This window comes from Cnephaeus nilssonii (genome assembly GCF_951640355.1).
Source record: "Cnephaeus nilssonii genome assembly, chromosome: 14".
Classification (NCBI taxonomy): Eukaryota; Metazoa; Chordata; class Mammalia; order Chiroptera; family Vespertilionidae; genus Cnephaeus; species Cnephaeus nilssonii.
In genome coordinates, this window is record NC_137085.1 from 73189630 (window position 1) to 73204352 (window position 14723).

Here is a 14723-nt window from a genome sequence, read left to right on the forward strand (position 1 = left end):
GCAGCTATTTTGGGTCTTTTTTGGTTCCATATAAATTTTTGGAATATTTGCTCTAGATCTGTGAAATATGCCACTAATATTTTAATAGGAATTCCATCGAATCTATTGATTGCTTTTGGTAGTATAGACATTTTAATTTTAATGATGTTAATTCTTCCAATCTATGGAACAAGGTATATGCATCCATCCACTTATTTGTATCTGCCTCAATTTCTTTTATCTCCTTGGTTAAATTTACTCCTAGGTACCTTATTTTGTTGTTGTTGTTGTAATAGTAAATGGGATTGTTTTCTTAGTTTCTTTTTCTTATAGTTCATTGTTGGTGTATAAAAATGGAAAATGAAACATTTTAAAAAGGATATTTTATTGGTGACTTCAAATTCACTGATGAGTAAAAAGGGGATTACTAGGGACTAAAATAGCATGCTTTCTGTGGAGTCATTTTGAATTATTTTTAAATGTGTCACCCAGCTGTAGCTCCAATCATTACCATCTGAACTTTTTATCATGAGTAATATCATTACACTAAAAGTCATTATACCTCCACAGGCACATGCTAATTATGCACAAAAGCACTGCTGATAATACTTTGTATTTTCTTTTTAAGATTGAGCTATTTTTAAATGTTCAGAATATGAAATTCTTTTGTGTATTTTAATGTAGTGGGAAATCAAAAACATCTATGGGCATTTAATAGTCTGTGTCTAAGAAATGTTTTTGAAGTTCTTATGCTTTATGTGCATTTCTGGCTTCTCATAGGTGTAAAAACATATGCATTACTGTCTAATGAATTTTCTTCCCAGTTTCTCTTTCTTAGAAAAAAGTAAAAGAATTCATTTCACATGTATTGATTTAAACAATCTGTATATGCTTGATCTCATTGACAAGACAAAAATCGTATTTTAATAAGATATGATAAACTCCAATTATTGAAGGGGGTGTACTAGTCCTAAGTGACAGAAAATAAAACCTCATAACCTTGACTTACCACACCTGAAGTGCATGTTAAATAGAACAGCGAAGTCAAGCAGCTAGCATGTACCTCAGGCAGAGCTAGGGAAATAACTCCAGGTGCTCTACTACCATCCCAGCCTCCTGGCCTCCTCACCATGGGAAGCACATGAGGCAGCGAAGGGAGGGCTGCTTCAACAGGTGTTAAAGACATACTTTCCTGGCAGGGATAACACAGCTATCTAATTTCAAATGACTACTCTGCAAGTGATGAGTTTAAATCCTCATCAGCAAGGAATAACAGATAAAATGTTGCCAATTAAATGTCAAAAACATCAACAAAGAGGTTCTTATTACTAAATAAGAAAAAAATTTTAAAAGATTGTACAACTGCCCTGGCCAGTGTGCCTCAGTTGGTTGGAGCATGCTCCCGTACACCAAAAGGTTTCTTTTCTTCTCTCTCTCTCTCTCTCTCTCTCTCTCTCTCTCTCTCTCTCTCTCTCTCCCTTCCTTCCTCCCTCCTCTCTCTCTAAATTCAATAAAAACATATCCTCATGTGAAGTTTAAAAAAAAAAGATTTGCACAATTTTGTTGCTGTACAAAAAATATCTAGACCAGGAAGATTAAAGTTTTAAAATGGTACTAAAATTTTAATTTTAAAAAAGGTTCAAGTTTACATGGGGAGAAAAAAGCTTTAAGAATAGAGGGAATATATGCATATTGTCAAATGGCATATAATAACCAAAAATGATTCCTCCCCTTCTCTTTTTGTCCTCCTCGTCCAGTCATCAGCAATACCTGTCAATTCTATCTCCCTAATTTTATTGCTCTCCACTTTATTGTGCTTCCAGATATTGCACTTTCATCGGCATTGAGACAAAACTTCCACCAGTGAATCATAATCTTTTTCCACCAGCCAAAAGATTATGATTCACTAAAGGCTCAGATAGTGGTTAGCGGGTTTTTTTTTTTTAGCAATAAAGTATTTTTAATTGCACACTTAAGAGACCACAGTGTAGTGTAAACATAACTTTCATATACAATGAGAAACCAAAAAATTCGTGTAACCCGCTTTATTGCGATATTCACTTTATTGCGGTGGTCTCGAACCAAATCCACAATATTTCCTAAGTACACCTGTATGTGTGATTTGATTCGATCTCATCCACTTTTCACTTCTACTGCCTCCATCCCATCCCATCCCCATCCACGTCTTCACCTGCCCCTCTCAAATTTATTCTCAATGACAAAAACAACTCCATTAACACAACTGACATAAACAACTTTCCCAAATGTGTATCTGACCCAGCACATCCCTGCTTAAATTCTCCCACTCCCTCCCAATAACTTCCTTGCAAAGAAACCCTAACTCCTTGTAAAATGAAAAATCCCAGCTCCTTACCAGAGTCTCTTAGGTCCTGCAAATGCAGATCCAGCAACCCTCCCGTCTTCCATGTTCCTCTCCCCAGCTGACCCCGTCCAGTCCAGGTCTCTCATCTGTTCCCCCAACAAACCAAACCACTCCCTGCTTCCAGATCTTTCTGCTGATTTCTCCACAGCTATTACATGGGTAATTAACCTGCATTCATGTATTCACTTAGTCGTTGGGGGATTAGTATGTAAATTCCTTGTCTCCCTAAAATTGCCACATGTCTGGCAAACACTCAATAAATACTAAATGAAGAAATGAATAATTCACTGATATTTTTCAAACTATAGTTCTGAGCTAAATGCCATAACAAAATGCTTTTCTAGATAAAGCATTTTAATTTTTTATCTCTATGATTCTATTATCTATCCAGTGGCTGTCCAATAAGTTCTTCATTTTACAGAAACACTGAGAGATTATATAATTGCCCCAAAATTAACTAAAAGCTCCCCCCCCCAAAAAAAAAGTAAGGTATTTTTATGTTATCTATGTTAAACTTAATTATTAATATCCCATTTTAGAAATATAGCTTTTATATACACATATTTACTATGCTCTTGGGAATATATTAAATACTTTATGCATCTAACTAATTTAATCCTCACAATAACCCTATGAAATAGGTAGTTATCATTTTACGGAAGCACCGAGAGATTATGTAATTGCCCAAAGAGTACATAAAAGCCCAAAGGAAGTAACTGCTAGTAAACAGCAGAGCTACAATTGTGAAACTTGACTTCAGAGGGTCTGGCTCTAAAGTCGATACCCTTAAATAAAGAACTAAATTGAATAAACAAATTGATAAATTTGTTATATATTTCACATGGCTCTAGGTGCAAATCAGTTTAGATATTTGGAGACAATGAATTGAAGAACTTTTTTTCATTTTTTTTTTAATATATTTTATTGATTTTTTACAGAGAGGAAGGGAGAGAGATAGAGAGTTAGAAACATCGATGGGAGAGAAACATCGATCAGCTGCCTCCTGCACACCTCCTACTGGGGATATGCCCGCAACCAAGGTACATGCCCTTGACCGGAATCGAACCCGGGACCTTTCAGTCCTCAGGCTGACGCTCTATCCACTGAGCCAAACCGGTTTCGGCTCATTTTTTAAATTAACACACCATTGAATTATAACATTAGTTTCAGGTGTACAACCTAATGATTCAATATTTGTATTTATTATGAGATGATCACCACAATAAGTCTAGTTAACATCTGTCACCATAGTTACTAAAATGTTTTCTTGTGATGAAAGCTTTTAAGATCTATTCTTGAACAACTTTCAAATATGTAATACAGGATTAGCTATAATAATAACCATGTTATATATCGCCATCACTTATCCTATCTAATAAAGGGGTAATATGCAAATTAACTGTCACTCTGTCACAAAGATGGCGGTGCCCATAGCCATAAGATGGCGGCGCCCAGTCCTCTCAGCCCTACTGGAGTCTCCCAGTCCCGAGGGGGCGGTCGCTGAGAGCAGGCAGCCTGAGCAGCCTGGCAGAATGCTTGCTTCGTCGCCGCAGTGACGAGGCAAGCGTTCCGCGCCCGGCCACAGATGGGCCTCTGGCCGGGCCAGGGTGCAGAACGCTTGTGTCATCACCCCGGCGACGAGGCAAGAGTTCCGCGCCCAGCGGCAGATGGGCCTCTGGCCAGGCCAGGGCGCTGATGGGTCTCTGGGCTGCGGAGAGCCTCTGGGCAGTGGGTGTGGAGCGGCCAGCCCCGCAGAGAGCTACTGACGCACGGATTCGTGCACAGGGCTACTAGTTTGTTTTATAACTGGAATAAAATGAAGAACTTTTTGATAGAAAAGAAACATTATTTTATCATAACAAAATTACAAACAACCTTTTGCTTAGCAATGGAAATATATCCGCTTGTCTTAAATGGCAACAGTTTTGGGGATCATGCAGTGCAGGGTACAGATGTTCTATGCCACAGCTAGTCCGGGGAGGGCACGTTGGGGGGTAGGAGTTGGGGAGGAGGAGATGGTAGTGGTCAGGAAGTGGTGGTGTCTTGGTTGTGATGGTTGCAGTGGGAGAGCTGCACGCATTTAGTGACCAGTAGCTAAGGATGTTGAACATGTTGCAATGCACTGGGATGGACAGCAGCTCACGAAGAAAAATGGAATTCCCCAACAAGAAACACTGATTTGATACTATGAATAGGCATCTGGTGTTGAGCATTCCTCCTCCCTTCTTTTGGTTTAGCTCCTTACATTCATTTAGGAAAGTATCTCTCCTCTATTCCCCAAGTCTTGGTGGGTCTATTAATAAAGGCACCTTGTGCCATCAGCCAAGGGTGGGATGCTAATTCAGGTTAGGCAAACCAGACTCTGCTGGGAATATGGATCTTGAGTAGACTGACATAAGTCACTCAGAGACTCTTCATCTAGATCCCTGGAGCTACCCTACGTTATGTGCTTCTCTCTTTATTTCTATTATCTATCCAGCAGCCTTCAAATAAATTCTTCTTTTACACCTTTTATTCCCCTTAAATTAACCACTGCTGATTTCTCTGATTTTTAATCAAAGAACAAAAACAACTGATACTGCCTGAAACTGATACAGTGCCTGATACAAACTGATACCAGATAGTGGGCTACAGTCAACAGACCTTTGAAGACAGGAAGGAAATTTAGGATTGGTTGCTGGCCCAAGTCAGGGAAAATGGGAGTGGAACTCCTGTTCGTATTAGGGAATTGGAAACCAGAAGTCCACGGAACAAGAAGGTAATACAGATTAATGGGGTATCACCTGCAATCGGGGCCCCTGACTCATGTTCCTCCAGTAGGAATGACCAGGTGAAAGCCACTGGTCTATAAAAAGAACAATGCCACACATCTGGGGATTCAGAGAACTCCAGCTCCCCAACTGAGGGGCCAAAGGGCCCCTCAATGATATTAGACTATCATAAACATAATCAAATGGTGACTCCAACTCAAACTGCACTTTTAGTATGGGGCCTAACTGGAGAAAATTAATACCACCCTTGGCACCTAGAATGCAGTGATGAAGCCGGTAAATGCATTTCTCCATTGTGATAAACTGAAGACATGAGAAAGCAGTTTACTTTCACCTGCCTAAGGGATATCAACTCAGGACACAGCACATTACAATGGTCCACCACACTGAAGCTATCAGGCTAATAGAACCGGGAGAGTAAGAAGATACAGGAGCCTTGTATACATTTCAGATGGTGGGATATAAATCCCACAAACATAGAGGCCCTGCCACTTTAAGAAGTTTCTTGTGACCCAATGGTCTATGTCAAGTCAGGATATGCCCTTTAAATGAGGATACACAAGAAACAAGTATCAGTGGTTGCCTCCAGTGTGGAGACCTAGGTATCTGTATAAGTGCAGAAAAAGAACTTCAGTTTTACAGTATACTTTTTTGTACCTCTTCAATTAAATGTCATGCATATTAATTACTCAAAAATAATAAACATAAAAATAAAGTAAATTATAACTGTGCCTTTATACCTGCTAAGAGGAAAAATGCTTGGCTGATATCTCGGTGATTCTGAAGGCAACACATATTGCACAGGTTTTAGACCTTTATATGCGTCTACCCATTTGCCTCCCAATCAGAAAATATGGGTAGGGCCCAGACCAAGAGTCACTGCACTGAACAGTGCTTCAGAGTCCACGCTAAAACACTCTTCTCCTCCGCTCTTTGACCCAGCAGATCTAATCCTATATAATAAAAGGCTAATATGCAAATTGACCGGATGGCAGAACGACCGGTCACTATGACGTGCACTGACCACCAGAGGGCAGACACTCAACCAGAAGCCAGGCTCATGGCTGGTGACTGCAGCAGCAGTGGCGGGAGCCTCTCCCACTTCCGCAGTAGCGCTAAGGATGTCCAATTGCTGGCTTAAGCCTGCTTCCCCAGCGGGGAGTGGGCCTAAGCCATCAGTTGGACATACCCTGAGGGCTTGCAGACTGCAAGAGGGCAAATCTCGTGTACTGGGCCTCTAGTACTGTTTAAAGCAGCGGTCACCAATTGGTGGTCAGTGAGGTCTGAAAGGTTGGCAACTGCTGGTTTAAGGAAACCTTTGGAGCAGCGGTCGCCAGCCGGTAGTCCATGACCACTGGTGGTCTGTGAGGTCCGAAAGGTTGGCAACCACTGGTTTAAAGCATGTGTGAAAGGTCTGTGTTCTGGGAAGAGCTATGGCAGGCCTCACTCACTGTACTGATCTTCCAAGCTACAAAGCTGGGTGTGCCCCGTAGCAATCTACCATCATGTCCAAATTATGCCTGTTGCTCAAAATGCACGAGTGAGGTTTCTGGACACTATTTGCATAAGTCTTGCTTGCGCTGTCATATAATACTTAAAAATTCCCTTCCCTTTCATTTTTCTCTGCCCTACTACTGCATAGGAAGTATATTATTAGTAGACAAATTTTCTAAAGCCTGTAATTCACAGAATGAAACAGACATGGGAAGAGGAACTAACATTAGCCAAACTCCAGGACTTGACGCTAGGTACATTAACCAGGCATTACTTCAGGTTACCTCCCTTTCTTAAGGAAAAGCAAGCTAAATTAGGTTAGTTGGAAATGTTTTAAAAATTCAGCGTGTGGCCTTAGCTGGTTTGGCTCAGTAGAGTTTCGGCCTGTAGACCAAAGGGTCCCGGGTTCAATTCCAGTCAAGAGCACGAACCTCAGTTGCAGGCTCCTCCCCAGCCCAGACCTTGGTCGGGACTCGTGCAGGAGGCAACCAATCGAAGTGTTTCTCTCGCATCAATATTTCTCTCTGTCTTTCCCTCTCTCTTCTACTTTCCCTAAAAACCAATGAAAAAATATCCTCAGGTGAGGATTAACAACAACAACAAAAATTCTGTGTGTGGAAAACAGTAGGTTTGAATGTTCTGAGTAACTAAAGGTAATAGATATCAGTGGGTTTTGCCCACCCAGCACTGTTTTCCTGTCCTTTTAATATATATGCACCCACTCTTGCTTTCAAGAACTGCCCTTCTTCCTTTCCATACAGTTTTAGTATGACTATGGTGTGGCTCCTGACAGGTAAAACTAACAGCAAGGAAATGCACTATTCAAAGAAAATGAAGTTTATGCCTCTTTGTCTCACACCACTCATAAGCAGCAGACTTTCAGCTAACAAGGAGAGCAGCTCATAATGTTCTCACTTAGAACAGGGTATGTGGTACAAGTGGAACTTAATGATCCTTTTTAACCTGTTCAATGAGCATCTTTAAATACACTAAAAAGCAGAGAAAACAGCCAAGTGAAACCCTATGTATCCAAAGGGGTGCACCAAGATGTCCACCTCAGGTAACTGGGGAGGCTGAGCCACTGGGCCCTATAGGACACCTAGCACACAAAGCCACTCTATCAACTCAGGGAAGCAGCCAAAATGCGGAGACAAAGAAACAGGTCACAAATGAAAGAAATGGAGGAAAGCAAATGACTGGATATAGAGTTCAAAACCACGGTCATAAGGTTTTTCAAGAATTTTCTAGAAAAGGCCAATAAATTTAGTGAGACCCTTGAGGATATGAAAAAGGACCAACTAGAAATTAAGCATACACTGACTGAAATAAAAAATAATATGCAGAGATCCAACAGCAGACTAGAGGATCGCAAGAATCAAGTCAAAGATTTGAAATACGAAGAAGCAAAAAACACCCAACCAGAAAAGCAAAAAGAACAAAGAATCCAAAAATATGAAGACAGTGTAAAGAGCCTCTGGGACAACTTCAAGCGTACCAACATCCGAATTATGGGGGTGTCAGAAGAAGAGAGAGAGCAAGATACTGAAAACCTATTTGAAGAAATGACAGAAAACTTTCCCCACCTGGTGAAAGAAATAGACTTACAAGTCCAGGAAGCGCACAGAACCCCAAACAAAAGGAATCCAAAGAGGACCACACCAAGACACATCATAATTAAAATGCCAAGAGCAAAAGACAAAGAGAGAATATTAAATTAAGCAGCAATAGAAAAACAGTTAATTACCTATAAGGGAGCACCCATACGATTGTCAGCTTATTTCTCAACAGAAACTATGCAGGCCAGACAGGAGTGGCAAGAAATATTCAAAGTGATGAATAGCAAGAACCTACAACCAAGATTACTCTACCCAGCAAAGCTATCATTCAGAATTGAAGGGCAGATAAAGAGCTTCACAGATAAGAAAAAGCTAAAGGAGTTCATCACTACCAAACCAGTATTATATGAAATGCTGAAAGGTATTCTTTAAGAAGAGAAAGAAGAAAAAAGTAAAGATAAAAATTATGAACAACAAATACATATCTATCAACAAGTGAATCTAAAAATCAAGTGAATTAAAAATCTGAGGAACAGAATAAACTGGTGAATAGAATAGAATCAGGGGCATAGAAAGAGAGTGGACTGACAATTCTCAGGGGGAAAGGGGTGTGAGGGGTGCGGGAGGAGACTGGAAAAAGTCGTACACCTATGGATGAGGACAGTGGGGGGGGCGGTAAGGGCAGAGGGTGGGGTGGGAACCGGGTGGAGGGGAGCTATGGGGGGGGGGGGAGGAGAAACAATTGTAATAATCTGAACAATAAAGATTTATTAAATTAAAAATAAATAAATAAAATAAGTAAGTACACAAACCTTAGTGGATTCGGTAGATAAAATAAATAAAGTTCTGACCAACTTTGTGTTGCTAGACACCATGTAGTTCCCAGACTGTCAACATTTCAAACAAATGTCATTATGAATCTCACAGCATCAAAAACGGCTGCGTACAGTACTTGTCAAGGGAGCCAAGAGAGTTCAAAATCGCTTTCCTTTGGTCTGCACCATCTAAAAGCTAGAGGTATGAAAGGTAAGTCTATACCAAATACAGACCACAACCTGCTCAAAGTGGCGACCTGATAAAGAGCACTACTATTTTTGCATTTCCCCTGAGCATGAATCAACTGAAGTAGTTTCTCCATGAAATAAGCACCAAACAGAGATTTGTGAACAGAATGCTACAAAACATGCTGTTTATGGAAGAAAAAAAGACAAACCAAATACCTAGCCTTCAATTAATGTCATCAGTTAGGGGCACAATGGCCTTGTCAGAAAATATGTAAAACTTCTAGAAATATAATCAAATATAAAATTAAGAAGCTTACGTTCAACTACGCTGAAGCTTAACAACATTCTTCCTCTTCCTTACTGAAAGCCTGATGCCAGTGTTTTTAAATTACTTTAAAGTACTGTTTCTTTGCTTCATTCTTTTAAGATTGGTCAATCTGTCCCTGTGTTTCTGGCTTTTTAAAATATTCTAATTTCCATAAAGTGCTTGTGAAAGAAACAAATGATATTTTCCCCTTAAAACGATGAAGTTTTAAGAAAATTTCCACTAGGAGGAGCTGGTTTTTTCTCTGTTGAGTCAGCAGTGTTTCGCCTCTGAGATACCCTAATCAAAAACACCGACCTGAAATTTGCAGATAATTTCAAACAAAGCTCAATCATAAACAAAATCTGGGTCTGAGGAATCAGCAGAAGCAACTGCAACCCAGAGGTGCAGAGCGTACACACTCTTCAGATGGCTTTGCAAAGAATTAAGGAAATTTAATCTGTCTGGAGATTTCCTGAGCTCCCTTCTCCACCCATGTCCCCAGCCGTGTGGGGGAAAGAGCTACTCTCTGGACCTGGTTTCCAAGTGGATCCCTTCATGATAGTGCTGCCTTCAGGCTGCGAAGCTAGAAACCCCACCCTTGTTCTCCCTCAGCGCCTCAGAGCTCTCACTGGGACTCAAGAAACACCAGTCTCTCGCATACATTCTGTTAGAATAGTGGCTATATCTTTCCTTGCATCTTGTCCTCAATTCACTTACCTGACAGTAAGACTGTGAACTTTTGGTGAGACCAATTAGAAAAATGGGCTGAGGGGCACATCAGACATTAAAATACTAGAAATCTTCTTCTTGCCTCTGTCACTGGTGACTCGGCTCCAAGTTATTTCTGCCTCTTTCCACCGTTGGTTTGTTCCACTGGCAATGTATTACTAAATAAACAAAAACAAACAAAAATCCCACTCATTTCTTGGGAATTTACTTTATGACAAGAACTCTGAAAAACATTGCAAATAAAAAGATGGCAGCGTTCCTTGCTCTAACACAACCTGTGGCTAATGAGGAAATCGGGGTCTATAAACAGATAAAACATAATCCTTTGTGGGAAGGGCTAGGAGAGAAGGAGCCATGGAAAGCTGCAGGGAGCATTAAGAAGGGGCATTATGGAGTGTCAGACACTTGCAGACAGAAACGATGCCTGAGCTAAGCCAAATCATGAAGTATGAGCAGCGGTGAACCAGGCAAAAACATCAAAACCAAGCCCAGAATGCTACTACACTTCATAGGAAGAGTTAAGTTACCTTTGATTCATGTTTCTCAAACTTGAAGAAAAAGACTCTTGAAGAGCAGGCAGACAGCTCTGGTTGGGGGAGGGTGGTGGTGGGGTGGTGGAGGGATTGAGCAAAAGAGAAAAAAAAGAGAGAGAGAACTCACGGACATGTACAACAGTGTTGTGATATGGGCGGGGGGAGGGGGGTGAAAGAGGCAGAGCGGGGCTAAATGGTGATGGGGAAAAAATAAGATTCTTGAGAGTTCTTAGAATCGTCTAAAATCATTATTCAATTAAATACTAACAAACATAAAACTAGCAAAATATGTATTGTACTTATAACTTATACAACTATAGATATTTTTAAATGCACAAATACCAACAACTCTACAAAATCAATAAAATTTCAATTGACAAAGTGATTTCAATGTGATCAATAATGTAGGTTTCCTGAGCCTCACCTAGACTAGTCAGGTGAACGTGGTACTGACTGCTACTGGCAGCTTCTGTTGAGTTTGCTGGGGATGGTTCAATTCGTGAAACAGCAATCTCTCATTCAGCTCAAGCACATTATTTACATTTTTACCTCTGTTCATTTTTCAATATCTAAAAGTAGTGCTACTTGGCACCAATACAAACACAACTGCAGACAATGACATCTTAAGACACTATTTAGTTAAAATTTAGGTGTTTGGAAACAACTGAATTTTTTAAGTTACCACCAAAATGAAAAATAAAAGGTAAAATCCTTGTAGAGAACCATCGCATCCTAATAAATCCCACCTGCTTAATCTGTAATAAATCCCATCTTTTGGGGGCTGCCAGCCTCTGAAGAAGGAGTTTAAATAACTGTACGTTATGGGTCACTGAACTCACACAGAAAAGCATTTTTGTGGTTAGCTTTTAGTACTATGTAAAACCAAATATCTCACTTTATTTCCTTTAAAACCTCAGCCCACATGACTTTCAGTTAAGATGGCACAGAAAATCATGCTTGATGGATTCTCTCTACTCCAAACACACAGCAATGAAAAGAAACACAAGAAAACTAAAAGCATGCAGGCAAGCTCAAAAATAATATAAACATCTCTATGAAATAGAGATGGTGCAGAAGCAAAGAGTTAAGTCCTCGAAGTTAAAGCCCGGAGCCTCCTAAGTTCCGGATCCAAAAATAGGCACCGAAACTGGAAGTATGAGTCCTACAGGGTTTGGAGGCTAAACATAGCCCACAAAGGAGAGTGCACCACTGCTTGAAGGTAGGGTCCCAGGTGATCATTGGAGGAGGGCTCCCCCATGCCTGGTTTCTTATGGAGCAGGTTGGGACACAGGCCACCCAGCGACTAGGAATTCAATAAGCAGCCTATGATTGCCTAAGTAAGTAGGCAATTGCCTAAATCACCACTTCGGTTCTGGACTAGGGCTCCATGTAAGCCAGAGAGACGACTATAATATTGCTAAACAAAGAAAAGTGAGCACAGAGGGAGAAAGAGTGGTGGAAAATAAAAAAATAAATGAAAAGAATAAAAAAAACAAACACCTTATTCAAAACCAAAGTTCTAAGATATATAAAGAAATCTAATGCCAATAGAGGCAACTAAAAAAACCAGCCATCAGATCACTAACTTACTTCAGATGAAATTAATAGTATAAAGCAGTCCAGCAAAATAAGTATACTTATATAATTTTAAAGGAATAAGAAATTATAAACCAAAAAGGCAAAATTAAAACAAGAAGAGATGTTTTAAAAAGAAATTATAACTTTGGAAATTATATAAATGAAGAATAGTCATTGCAATAAAAAACGCAGTACCCAAGATACTTTAGACTGGACAGAACTGAAGTAAGAACCAGCACATTTGAAGCTAACATGAAGGAATTCACTCAGATTGCAACTCAAAAGAAAAAGAAGAAAAATATAAAGAGTACTTAAGAAACATGAAGGACAGCTCCACAAACATCTGGAAGGCATCAGAGCAAAAGAAAGAGGATGGAAAAGAAAAGAAGCAGTATTTTAAAAAGATAAAACTAAGAATATTTAAAGAGATAAACTAAGAATGTTCAAGAAATACATGAGTTTTAGATTAAAAGTACATTCTAAATACTGAGAAAGATAATTTAAACAAACAAGTAAGCAGGTAATTAAATAAATCAATTTTTAAAAGCCACACAAACTAAAAATATTATTTTTTTAAAATCACAAAAGCTACCGGAGAGCCCCTGTACACCCACTGGTCAGGGGGTCACAAAGCCCTAGGGGAGGCTGGCTCTGGTGCAGCAGCCTGGCCGGCTGAGCCCACTGAGACCTGGCTGCCTGTGGAGACAGCAGGCAACCGGCAGCTCAGATCCTCACACCCAGGCTGACACAGAAGCTCATAAGCGTTTTGCAGCTTCCTAACAGCTGGTGGATACAAGGTAAAGCAACTGTCCTTCACATTAGAGACAACCCCAAGAAACCTCCTGAAAAAGCAGACCCCTAAATGTTTCGGGCAACTTCTGGCAACAAGAGATTTATCCTCCCTGGAATGGATACTCAGCTCTGGGCTTAAATTTCTCTTCCTTTCCCACCAGGCTTCTCCCAGCAGCACCAAATATGAACTTTACTGGATGCCATCAACCAACTTTAGACCCAGAAACTCATTATATAGTAAAAGAAGTGAGGAAAGGAGCTGATACCAACAGGTTCACAGTCAGCTACAGTTATGACTAGCGGCTGGTTAGACTAGTTTTTCATCTATATTCCTTCATCACTTACAATTTCTCTACCCACATGTATTTCATTCTATTGTATATTCTCTGAAGATAAAGGAAAGAAAACATAAAGAAACAAGAATGAGCCCTGGCCAGTGTGGCTCAATTGGTTGGGCGCATCGTCCATGCACAGAGGTCACCAGTCCAATTCCCGGTCAGGGCAAATGCCTAAGTTGGGGGTTCAATCAAAGTAGGGGGAGTGCAGGAGGCAACCGACCCATATTTTTCTCTCATTAATGTTTCTCTCTCTCTCTCTCTCCTCTCTCTCTCTCTCTCTCTCTCTCTCTCTCTCTCTCCCTCCCTCCCTCCCTCCCTCCCTCCCTCTCAATAAATCAATGAAAACATTTCTTTTTAAAACTTACTCAAAAAAAAAAAAAAGAAAAGAAAAGAAAACAAGAATGATAGCTTACTGATCTGGAAAGAAGCTTAATTTGGAAGATCACAGATGATTTCCAATAGAAAAAAAAATGGTATCAGAAAACTGGTAACACATAATTGTTCAGATAAAGCTGTAATTTAAAAAAAACAACAACACAGTTTAGTAAACCCCTTGGAAAGCAGACAGTGTTCAGGAAAGCTAGAAAAGGTAAAGGCCAGAATTCACCACATTTCCAGACAGAAAAACCTCTCACCGAAACCACCCAGATGACGCCATCCAAATTGTGTGTCTTGCAGTCACCCAAAGGGATCAATAGGGAAACAGGCCCTAGTTTCAAAACCTTTCTAAAAACAGTTGTTATGGCACAAGAGCACCACCTACTGTAATAGTTCCAAGGGACAATTTAGTCCATTTATTGAAAAATGGCTATATACCCACTTCTACCCAAATGTTTACCTTGCTTCAGAAAAATGACTGTGGAGGGATAGACTTCAAATCCTTTCAACCTAATTGGCTCTCTCTCTCTCTTAAAACTGGGGCCTTTGCCAAGACCCCCATTTTTGCTTTAATAATGTCCCCCTTCCTTCCCATGCAGCTATCTTAGTGAACACTGCTGTATCTAGAGCTCTTCCCCTCCCTGTTTCCACGGGGCAAAGGAAAACTCAAGGGGAGAGCTGTATTAGCCCAAACGAGTCTGAAGGATATGTGCAATGTAAATTTTAAGCCCAATAGCTTATAAAGATTGGGGAATAGTGTTTTTACAAACTCATTTCAAGATGAATACAATAGTTCCCCTCCCCTTAAGGAGTTTAAAATAAATACAGAGAAATGAACCACTAGCAAAACAGAATAAAGAAGAAAATAACCTGGGGAAAAC

General features: G+C 40.1%; 1 protein-coding gene across 6 annotated transcripts in view; it reads right to left on the reverse strand.

Annotated features, from left to right (window-relative positions):
- FANCC (FA complementation group C) overlaps positions 1–14723 on the reverse strand; it is a 272848-nt gene that overhangs the window by 175263 nt on the left and 82862 nt on the right. For 5 of the 6 annotated variants that reach the window (XM_079789833.1, XM_079789832.1, XM_079789831.1 and 2 more), the window contains exon 2: positions 10212–10381. The exons of the other annotated variant lie outside the window; for it this stretch is intronic. The gene's annotated coding sequence lies outside the window, so the exon portion shown is untranslated. The remainder of the gene's footprint in view (positions 1–10211; positions 10382–14723) is intronic. 6 annotated transcript variants of the gene reach the window in all.